The sequence below is a fragment of the Pan troglodytes genome, chromosome X, assembly GCF_028858775.2.
Source record: "Pan troglodytes isolate AG18354 chromosome X, NHGRI_mPanTro3-v2.0_pri, whole genome shotgun sequence".
Lineage (NCBI taxonomy): Eukaryota > Metazoa > Chordata > Mammalia > Primates > Hominidae > Pan > Pan troglodytes.
In genome coordinates, this window is record NC_072421.2 from 90,861,074 (window position 1) to 90,873,531 (window position 12,458).

The window sequence follows — 12,458 nt, forward strand, 5'->3', positions numbered from 1 at the left end:
CAGGCAGAGTACAGATGATTTGTAAGCCAGTAAAAATAGTCTGTATGATATTATAATGATACATACATGTCATTATACCTTTATTCAAACACATAGAATGTACAATAGCAAGATTAAGCTCTAATGAAAACTATGAATATTTGGTAATAATAATGTATCAATATAGGTTCTTATATTATAACAAATGGACCACTTCAGTAAATGAAGTTAATAGTGGAAGGCCGCGTAGGTGTGGGGGCTAACTTTGAACTTTGTACTTTCTGTCCAATTTTTTTTGTAACTCCAAAACTGATTTAAAAAAAAAAAGTCTATGAAAGAAATCAGTGAAAAAAGAGCAAATTGTTTTCTATTGGCGAAATGGCCTCACTATATGTAGAAAAAGTAAAGTGGGTTTTTCTATATAAACAGTATTTTTAAAAACTGCTCCAATTGGTGGAATAAAGATGGAATGAGGTGGTCAAATAGAACCCACCAGCAATTGTCCCCACCACAGAAACATCAACTTGAACAACTATTTACACAAGAAATCACCTTCATGAGAAGCAAAAATGAGGTGAGTGCTCACGGTACCTAACTTTAACATCATAGCAAGAAAAGAGGCACTGAAGAAGGTAGAAAAGACAGTCTTGAAGTGACAACATCACTCCTCTCCCTTCCTCTAGCAGGAGCTGCATGGCACAGAGAGAAAATCTGTGTGCTTGGGGGAGGGAGAACAAAATGAACAGATTGTGAGCATTTAGACCAGCCCTAGCTAGAAAAGAATCATCCATCCCAGTGGTCAGAACCTGAGTTCTGGCTAGCCCCTCCACTACAGACTAAAGTGCTCTGGGGTTCTAAATAAACTTAAAAAGTAGTCTAGGCCACAAGGACTGCAATTCCTGGGCAAGTCCTGGTACTGTGGTGGGCTCAGAGCTAATTGACATGAGGTTTACATGACCTAGTGAGACACTAGCCTGAGTGGCCAAGGGAGTGCTTACATTACCATACCCACAACCCCAGCTTGCAATTTCTGGAGTGACTCCTTCCTTTTGCTTGAGGAGAGGAGAAGGGAGAGTAAAGGGGACTTTGTCTTGCAACTTAGATACCAGCTCATCCACAATAGAATAAGGCACTAAGCAGCATCCTGAGACCCACACTTCAGGCCTTATCTCCCAGATGACATTTCTAGGCACCTGCTAGACAAGAAGGGAACCTACTGCTTTAGAGGGAGGGACCCACTTCTGGCAGGATCCATCACTGCTGACTAAAGTGCCCTTGGGCTTTGAATAAACATCAGTGGTAGTCAGGTAGGACCATGGGCCTTGGGTGAGCCCCAGGGCTGTGCTGACTTCTGGTATGACCCAGCATATTCCCAGTTGTGGTGGCTATGGAACAAGACTCCTTCTGCTTGAGTAAAGGAGAGGGAAGAGTAAAGGAGACTTTATCTTGCAGTTTAGGTACTAGCTCAGCCGTAGTAAAATAGAACACAAAGTGGGCTTCTGGGCTGCCTGATTTCAGGCCTTGGCTTCTAGAAAGCATTTCTGGACTCACCCTGATTAGAAGGGATCCCATTGCCCCGAAGGGAGAGACCCAGGCCTGGCAGCATTTGCTACAAGCTAACTGAAGGGTCCGTAGACCATGAGTGAACATCAGTGGTAGAAAAGCAGTACTTGCTGTGGGCCTGGGGCAGTACTGGTCACGGGGATAGTCTCCTTCTGCTTGAGGAAAAGAGGAAGAAGAGTGGAAAAGATTTTGTCTTGTGGTTTGGGTGCTAGCTCAGCCACAGAATAATAGAGCATGAAGAGTTTCCTAAGTTTCCTGGCTCTGGGCCTTGGCTACCAGATGGCATTTCTGGACTTATTCTTTGAGGGGTGGGGGCGGGGCAGGGCAGGCTGTGGCTAGCTTGCTACCCTGAAGAGAAGAACACAAGCATGGCTAGATTCATTACCTTCTGGCTGAAGAGCTATTGGGCCTTAAGTGAACATTTGCAGTAGTCAGACAGTAGTCACCATTGGCCTAGGGTTAGCCCCAGTGCTGTGCTGGCTTCAAGTCTGACCCAGTGCAGTCCTAGTGCTGGTGGCACAAGGGTGCTTGTGTCACCCCTCCCCATCTCCAGGAAGCTCAGCACAGAGAGAGACATTCTATTTGTTTGGGGGAAAGTAAGGGAAGAGAATAAGGGTCTCTGCCTAGTGATCGAGAGAATTCTCTCAGATCTTACCCAAGGTCATCAAGGCAGTACCTCTAGGAGTCTGCAAGAGTCAGCGATACTGGCTGTGAGTGCCTTCTAATGTAGATATGGCTGCAGACACTGAAGACTTAGATCACAACACTCAATTTCCTTTGAGTACCCGGAACACCTTCACAAGAAGGAAAGGTACAAATAAGCCCAGACTGTGAAAACTATAATAAATACCTAATTCTTCAGTGTCCGGATGTCAAGAAATATCTGCAAGCATCAAGACCGTCTAGGAAAACATGACCTCACCAAGCAAACTAAATAAGGCACCAGTGAGGAATCCTGGAGTGATAGAGATATGTGACCTTTCAGACAGAAAATTTAAAATAGCTGTTTTGAGGAAGCCTAATGAAATTCATTATAACAAAGAGAAGGAATTGAGAATACTATTATATACAATTTAACAAGGAGATTGAAATAATTTTTTTAAATTATTTTAAGCAGAAATTCTGGAGCTTGAAAATGCAATTGATATAGTGAAGAATGCATCAGAGTATCCCAACAGCAGAACTGATCGAGCAGAAAAAGAATGAGTGATCTTGAAGACATGCTACTTGAAAATATACAGTCAGAGGATACAAAAGAAAAATATAATAATGTACACCAACAAAATCTAGAAAATAACCTCAAAAGGGCAAATCTAAGAGTTTTTGGATGTAAAGAGGAGATAGACAGAGATTGTGATAGAAAGTTATTCAAAGGGATCATAACAAAGAACATTCCAAATTTACAGAAAGATACAAATATTCAAATACAAGAAGCTTATAGGCCACCAAGTGGATTTAACCTAAATAAGACTACCTTGAGACATCTGATAATCACACTATCAAGGTCAAGGATACAGAAGGGATCCAGAAAGCAGAAGCAGAAAAGAAACAGCAAAAACATACATAAAACAAAGATACAATACTTCCAGCAACTGACTTTCATTGAAAATCTTATAAGCCAGAGCAGAGTGATATGACATTTTTAAATGACTGAAGAAAAACAAATGCTTATCATAGAATAGTATATCCAGCAAAAATATACTTCAAACATGAGGAAATACAGACTTTCCCAGACCCACAAAAAATGCTGAGTGATTTCAATAATGGAAGACCTGTCCTACAAGAAATTCTAAAGGAAATTATTCAATCTGAAACAAAAGGGCATTAACAAGCAAGTAAGAAATAATCTGAAGGTAAAAGACTCACTGATAATAGTAAGTACACAGACCAAAACAGAATATTTACCTCTGTAATTGCACTGTGTAAACTGCTCCTATCTTGAGGAGAAAGACTAAATGATGAATCTATCAAAAGTAATAACAATGACGTTCAAGACATAGTATAAACAGATATAAACATAAGCAAAAAGTAAAAAAGCTGGGGGGATGAAGTTAATTGTAGAATTTGTATTAGTTTTCTCTTTTCTTGTTCATAAATTTGTTTTTGCAAGCCATGCTAAGTTGTCATAACTTTAAAATAATGGGTTATAAGAAGTTATTTGCAAGCCTCATGGCAATCTTAAGTCAAAAACCTACAAGGGATACACAAAAGATAAAAAGCAATAAATCAAAACATAAAACAAGAGGATCACATCAAGTTAAAAAGTTTCTGCACAGCAAAGGAAACAATAAACAAAGTTTAAACAGCTCATAGAATGGAAGGAAATATTTGCAAACTACCTACCTGACAAGGGATTAATAACTAGAATATGTAAGGAACTCGAACAACTCTATAGGAAAAAATCTAATCGTGATTAAAAATGGGCAAAATATTTGAATAGATGTTTTTCAAAATAAGACATAAAACGGCAAACATCAACATCATTGATCAACGGAGAAATGCAAATCAAAACTACAATATCATCTCACCCCAGTCAAAATGGCTTATATTCAATAGAGAGGTAATAACAAATGCTGGTGAGGATGTGGAGAAAGGGGAAACCTGGTGGTTGGTGCACTGTTGGTGGGAATGTGAATTAGTACAGCCACCATGTAGAACATTTCAGGGTTCCTCATACAACTAAAAATAGAACTACCATATGATCTAGCAGTCCCACTGCTAAGTATATACTCCAAAAAAGGAGATCAGCATATCAAAGAGATCTCTGTACTCCCATGTTTATTGTAGCACTATTCACAGTTAGTAGAATTTTGAATCAACCTGTTTATCAACAAATGAATGGATGACAAAAAAGTGGCACATATACAAAATGGAGTACTCTTCAGCCATAGAAAAAATAAGATTCTGTTATTTGCAACAACATTTATGAAAGTGGAAGGCAGACATTATGTTAAGTGAAATAAGTGAGGCATAGAAAGACAAACTTTTCATGCTCTCATTCATTTGTGGGAGATAAAAATTGAAACAATTGAACTCTTGGAGATAGTGGAATAATGGTTACCAGAGGCTGAGAAGTGGGAGGAAAGTGGTGTTGGTTAATAGGTATGAAAATATATTTAGATCGAATCAATAAGATCTAGCAGTTGATATCATAACAGGGTAACTGTAGTCAACAATACTTTATCGCATATTTTAAAGTAACTATAAGAGTATAATTGGAATGTTTGTAACACAAATGATGAATGCTTGAGATGATAAATTCTCCACTTACTCTGATGCAATTATTATGCATTGAACATCTGCATCAAAATATCTCATGTACCACATAAATATATACACCTAATATGTGCTCATAACAATTAAAATTATTTAAATTTAAAAATATATACCTCAAATGGAGATGGCACCAGAGCAAATATGGCAAAGGCTTATACAATAAATATCCACATTAGAATGTCTGAAGAATGGGCCCAGGAGTATACAGTTTGTAAAAGTACCTTAATTTGATTCTAACTGGCACCTCCAGCTAATAAAACCTGCTCAGATCACATCTTTGATACTTTAATTTGTTTTGTGACATGCTTTGGCATCATTTGACCAAAGTTCTATGGCCATATCGGCAATGACTTTAAAAATATACAACTGTTCATATAAGAAATTGATTATGTCAAAGTTTGCCAGACAACCTCAGATGAGAAAATAATAGGTATTTTGTATAAGAAATGTTTTTTGCCTTTCTTGCCATATGACATGCTTGCTCTCCCTTTGCCTTCTGCCATGATTATAAGCTCTTTAAGACCCCCACCAGAAGCAGACACCAGCACTATGCTTCTTGTGCAGTCTACAGAACTGTGTCAACACGATTGGATTAAGGAATACCTAGAGAAGTGGTAAAATGTTACTGCTGGGTGAGTTTGTGAGAGAGTTTCCAGACGAGACTGCCATAGCTGGGACTCTTCTTCTCCTTCCCTTGGACATCGGAACTCCAGGCTCTCTGGGCTTTCTACTCCAGAACGTAAACCAGAGGCCACCCAGTTTCCCAGGCCTTTGGTCTTGTACTGAGAATTACACCAACAGCTTTTCTGGTTCTGAGGTTTTCACATTTGGACAGAGTCACGCTATTAGCATCCCAGGGTCTCCAGCTTGCAAACAGCCTACTGTAGGACTTCTCAGCCTCCATAATTACATGAGTCAATTCTACTAATAAATCTCTCATCGGCTGGGTGCGGTAGCTCACGCCTGTAATCCCAGCACTTTGGGATGCTGAGGTGGGTGGCTCACGAGGTCAGGAGATCGAGACCATCGTGGCTAACACGGTGAAACTCCGTCTCTACTAAAAAAAAAAAATACAAAAAATTAGCTGGGCATGGTGGTGGGCACCTGTAGTCCCAGCTACTCGGGAGGCTGAGGCAGGAGAATGGCATGAACCCGGGAGGCGGAGCTTGCAGTCAGCAGAGATGGCACCACTGTACCCCAGCCTGGGCAGCAGAGTGAGATTCCGTCTCAAAATAAATAAATACATAAATAAATCTCTTATCTATCTATCTATCTATCTATCTATCTATCTATCTATCATCTATCTATCCTATTGGTTCTGTCTCTCTGGAGAAGCCTTAACATAGACATCAAAAGCCTAGCTTACATCGCAGGCAGAATCTTTGGAATAAAAGGAAGTAAGGGGAGGGACTATGGTAATGTCTCTCCATGTTGTGGAAGACTGACCTTGGGAATAGAAGTAAAACTCCTTTGGAGGCACAAAAATCTTGTGGACCTTTTATCCAAAGAGTTTTAGAAATCAATTTGGTTACCTAAACAGAATGTATTATTATCTAGAGCAATTAAATGAAATGTCTACATGTCTGTCAAAAGAACACCCGAAATAAATTTGAGACCAATGAAAAAAAGACCTTTTTTGTTGAAATCCTAATAATATGAGGTTCATTTTTTAAGGATTAAAAGATATGTTACTATAAAAAGTCAGTGAAGACTAACAAATTAAGACATCACCATAAAAATAATAAGAAGTAACTACTATTGTTATTTCTATCACTTAAATAGTGTTTACTGTGTATAGGCACCATTCGCAGTGTTATACATATATTAACTAATTTAGTCCTCATATTAACTTTATCAGGTAGGTGTTATTATTGTTTCTGTTTGGAAAATGAAGAAACAATTGTAGACAAAGATTAAGTAATTTGTCCAAAGTCACACAACCAATGGTGGTGTAGCTGGGATTCAAATCCAAATATTTCATCTCCAGAGTCTATACCCTTAGCCAGCACACTAAATATAAACTATGCCTAGTTTTTAAAAATATTGAAAAAAAATTACAGTAGAAACTGGACAAGAGTAAAGGAGAATATTGTATTTTAAGAGAACATGTAACTTAAAGAATACAAGGAGAAAAGTTGAAAAGAAAAATGAAAGGAACAGAAATTATAAAAGCATTTCAACACATATTTTGGAAGTACAGTCATGCATTGCTTAATGTAAGGGATATGTTCTGATAATTGTGCCTTTAGGCAATTTTGTCACTGTGTGAACACCATAGAGCATACTTACACAAGCCTTTATGATACAGCCTGCTACACATACAGGCTATAACGTATAGCTGTTGCACCTAGGCTACAAACCTGTGCAGCATGTTCCAGTATTGAGTATTGTAGGTAATTGTAACACAATGGTAAATATTTATATATCTAAACATACCTAAACACAGAAAAGTTACAGTAAAAATACAGTATTATAATCTTATTGGACCACTGTTTATATATGTGGTCCCTTGTTACCTGAAATAATGTAATGTGGGGTGACTATATTATGTATGAACCTGCAAGTGTTCTAACTGCAAAGGATAATTCAGTGAAAAATAGACAAGGAAAGCATGGAGGTACCAGAAATTATGGAATAGAGCTGGATTTTCTGATTGTGTCGATTTTTCTTTGGATTATAAAAGATTATTCTTTCACTTCAAAGCACTTCACCCTTCAGCACCTAAGAGTGTAGCCCTTTAATACGAATCTACGCCACCTTGAATAAGAATATTTTTCAGACTATCTGTAGAAAGAGGGCATGGCTCTGAATTCAGCAACTATGCACAGCTGAACTGAAGGAATGTTTAGTAGCTCTACCTCAGAATTCATTCTCATTACTGGCAAATATCTTTTCATGCTTGTTGTGTTTCTCTAACTAGATAGAGTTGCTCACTAATACTGATGACTTTGTTTTCGACTTATTTTCTTATCTATTTCCAATAACTGATTCTAGAATTCAGATTATTTTATACATCTAAAGGAATAGTGTCATAAAAGATTCAAGTAATCTTTGCATATTTTATTTCTCCCAGTTACTAAGTGATATATGGTATGACTTTTAAAATAAAAAACATATTAGTGATAACAGATTACTATTGTTTACAACTAACCCTAAATGGTTAAGGAAAACGTGTGGCATATTTAGCAAGAAGCTAGCATATACTGCCTGTTTCTGAGAGGAGCAGCTGCACAAAATGTTGATGCAATTCCCAGTATTGCGATGTAGGTAAATATCAGAGTACATTTCTGTACAAATCTAATTAATTCTAGATTTGTTTTTTAAATTGAGAAAATAAATTGAAACCCCAGGTCAAAAAATGGATTCAACCAAAAGACAATAAAATTCATGCAGTATAGTAACTTTAATTGTTTATGGGAGTTCAGTTCAGACCCAATTTAATCTTTGAAACCTTAAGGATCGACCCTTATTTTTAATAGAAAAATTATATCTCTCTAATGAAAGGTGAAAATTGTGATTTGTGTAATTTATTTATTATGCTATGGCATAACTTTGCATGAGCAATTGCTATTATATAATTATGCAATTTATGATTTTAAAAATAATTGATACATGTGTTTTTTCACTTACAGAGACCCTCTTCTGATGAATGAGAGGGAGGCAGTCTTTCATTTACGTGCAACAAAAAAGGAATAGATATAGCCCATAGAAAAAACAAAAAACTTCACAACCTAATCAATTTCCTTTATCTTGAGTCACAGTTTCTTCTTGTTTAATTAATTACACTTTTGTTAGAGACAATGATACACGTGAATTATCATGTTTCCTCCATACAATTCCTCTTCTGTGTGTGGGGTGTGTGTGTGTGTGTGTGTGTGTGTGTAAAATTTCCTTCATCTGTCCGATTTCTGAATTTCTATAGTTCTTTCCACTTATTTGAACAAATGTGGCAATTATTGCATTTTAATAAGGATTAATTATGAGTCTAATATTTTCATACCCACTTTTCCTGCCATAAAATGCTCGTGCAAACCCCAGGATTTTCAACTTCCCAAGGGAAATAGCCTTTATTTTATTTTATTATTAAACCTTAAGTAAATTGTAGAAATTGAATTTAGCAAACAAGTACAATTCATGCAAACATTCCAAAATGTTTGTTTTTGTCTTTGTAACATACAACTATTTCAAACCCACTATCCAAACTGATTGTGGAAAAGAGCCAGCTACAGAGAAGTTTTACAGACATTGGGTCAAAGAAACAACCTTCCTTATTTTCATGTAACAGAGAATGAGGTCTATATTGCAAAATACATGTGTCTTACTTATAATTCATGTGATAAGTGGTATTAAGAAAGCTAGAGTTGTTTAATTTAATAGCATATAACTGTACATTAAACAGACATAGATGAAATTATAGGTTTATCTACTAGTTGCCTTTCTCTCTCAGTTCTACAGAAATACAGCCTTTGGTTACATTTTATCACTGTGGGCTGTTTATCTCCTGTTCTGTTATAAAATAGACTTCTGTGTATGGGTTCCCATCATGCTACATTCAAACAGCCCATGGGATACTTTAGGGAGAATGGTGATAAGCTATTCTATTGACAGAGTGGTTGAGGCCTTCCACTGAGTTCTTATGGATCTGTGTTATATTCATGTTGGCATGAGCCTGAGGAAGAGAATTCTGAATAATGTGAAAAGTCAGCACCTGGGAGGGATGCTCGGGGTTCTAAGAGAAACAAATATAGTGTCTGACATCCTTATCCAAACTAGAGCATTAGTAGGTAGGATCTAAAATGAATGAAGGTGTGTATTTCAATGGTCTTTGAGAGTGTGGTCTACATAATTCAATGTGTGATTATATTGGTCTGTTCTCACAGTGTTATAAAAAATACCTGATACTGTATAATTCATAACGAAAAGACATTTAATTGGCTCATGGTTCTGCAAGCTGTATAGGAACCATGATGCTGGCATCTCCTCAGCTTCTAGGGAAGCCTCAGGTAACTTACAATCATGGTGGAAAGCAAAGGGGGAGTGAACATTTCACATAGCCAGTGCAGGAGGAAGACAATGAGCAGGGAGGTGCTACACACTTTTAAACAACTAGATCTCACAAGAACTCACTATCCTGACAACAATACCAAGGGAGATTGTGTTAAACCATTCATGAGAAACCACTCCCATGATCAAATCACCAGGCTCCACCTCCAACATTGGGGATTACAATTTGACATTAGAGTGGAGACACAGATCCAAACCACATCAGTGACTGAATGACGTGATATCAAAATAAAGACTATCCTACCCACATCATTGATTAACAAAACCAAGGACTTATTCATGAACAGAGAGGCATAGGACTACTAACTACAAGTTTTGCTAGTGCTCAGAATATAATTTTATTGGAATAATTTAAAAGAAAGCCTTAGATATAGATATCTCAAATATTATGTTTATAGACTCTCCACAATCTCTGAGAATGCTGGCATGCAAATCTTCGCCCTTTAATATCAAATTTTCACATTCATGGCTATTGAGGATGAATATGTATTGGGGTATTTTGTTTATTTTTTTATTTTTATTTTTTATGCTTGCCTCGCAATAATAACTTTTATTTCACTCAAATTAGAGCAATAATCTTTCATACATAAGCATCTTCCCTGCCCAATAATTCAAAGAAAAAAAATCCAAAATGATTAGTAAAAAAAATATAAGAATTAACAGACCCTTTAAATTTGTTTTAAATATTTTGAAGATTTAAAAAGTGTTTAAAGTTTGTAATTCCTAGTAGGAAAACATTATCTGAATGAATACCCTAATGGCAAACCACTGTAAAATGCTTCAGCTGCATTTGGGGGAGAGGGGTAGGGATTATCTTCAAAGCACCCCAGCTCTCTTGATGAGAAGGTCAGAGGTACATTGGTTTGTATTATTGCGACATCCATAAGGTGATCTAGGTTGCTTTTCCTTCAGCAAGGGCATTATTTATCAGAAGGGCATTACGCTTGACCTCCAAATTTGGCTGACAATTTACTGATGAGATTCATAACCTTTGGGTTGCTCTGGTATTTTGACATATTTGCTGGGTTCTGAGCCACATCCTGGAAGGCCACCATAACTTCTGGATCCTGCATGGCTGCAAGAACCTCTGGATCACTAAGAATTTCATTGAGTCCAGGCATTCCGGCCATTCCAGGCATGCCCCCTCCCATTCCAGGCATTCCTCCAGGAAAATTACCAGGCATTCCCCCAGGAAAGCCACCTGGAAAACAGCCATACTGAGCTCCTGACTGTCGTCTGGCTTCTTCCTCCCTCTGGGCTCTCTCATGCTCTTCTCGAGCCTTCTTAACTCATTCTATTCTTTCTTTGATCTCTCGCTCTTCACTTTTTCACCCATACTTTCTCCGATGTTCTGCAATTTTCTGTGCCCTAGGTTGAACTTCTTTCAGCATTGCACTAGCATTTCATCATAATCCAATTTACAGGCAAGGGCAAGATCATGGGTTGCTTCTTCCCAGTGGCCTAGAAGTCTGTGTGCTTTCCCCCGCCATTTCTAAGGCTGAGCTGAATCAGGATTTATTTCAATGGCTCTGTCACAGTCTCAGATGGTAGTATTTGGCTTCTGTAATTTGACGAAGACACTGGCCCTCTTGGCATACAAAATGGCCAAGTGAGGATTCAGCTTGATGGCATCTGTGAATAAGTCAATGGCTTTCTGGAGTTCACCATCATTTAGGGCTTCGATAGCAGCCAGTTTTTTATTGTTTGCCTTATCCATCATCTCCTCCATTATCTCCGCATTTTCATCTCCCATTTCTTGAGGAGCATGAGTGTCTGGTTCAATCGCACCTTCTTTATCAATTTCTAGATCACTTTCCTCACTTGACGGTTTGTCTGCCTTTAAGTCTTCCTCCACCTTCTTACTATCAGGTTTTTCTTCCTTGTTATTTTCTTCTGATTTAGCTCAGATCCTGCTTACACATTTTCACAAAGGCCCAAAGCTCATTCACTTTGCGGGGGTCCATGGTAGTGAGGTGGTGGGCGAAGCTGGGGGGCTGTGGCCTGGTTCCAGGCCCAGGCGCTGGCTCGGTGTGACCACGCAGAAGGGCTTGTTTAATGTTAGATAGCTCATAAGGCGCATAGGAAACCTGAGGGAATAAATTTATAAGTGTCTTAGTTAATTTTCTGTACTTATAACAAAACACCTGAAAGTGGGTATTTATAATGAAAGGAATTTATTTCTTACTGTTATGAAGGCTAAATTCAAGGCTGAGGAACCACATCTAATGAGAGCCTTTTTGCTGGTGGAGACTGTCTTGTGGTGTCTTGAAGCGGTGCAGTGTAACACATGGCAGAGGAGCAGAGCATGCTTGCGTGCTAACTGAGGTCTTTCTTTTTGTATAAAGCCACCAGTTCTCCTCCCATGGTAACCCATTAAGCCATTAACCCATGGCTTAATGGCTTAAGCCATTAATCCATTAATCCATAAGTGGATGAACCCATTCATGAGGGCAGAGTCCTCATGATCCAATAACCTCTTAAAGGCCCCACATTTCATTGCCGCCACGTTGAAGATTAAGTGAATTTCGGAGAGGACAATTATTCAAACCTTAGCAAAAGCTAAGACAAGAGTTACA

At 38.0% G+C, this 12,458-nt stretch overlaps 1 pseudogene; it reads right to left on the reverse strand.

Moving 5' to 3' along the window:
- Positions 1-10,765: 10,765 nt before the first annotated feature.
- LOC107972660 (hsc70-interacting protein-like) lies at positions 10,766-11,846 on the reverse strand (annotated as a pseudogene).
- Between the last annotated feature and the right edge of the window lie 612 nt (positions 11,847-12,458).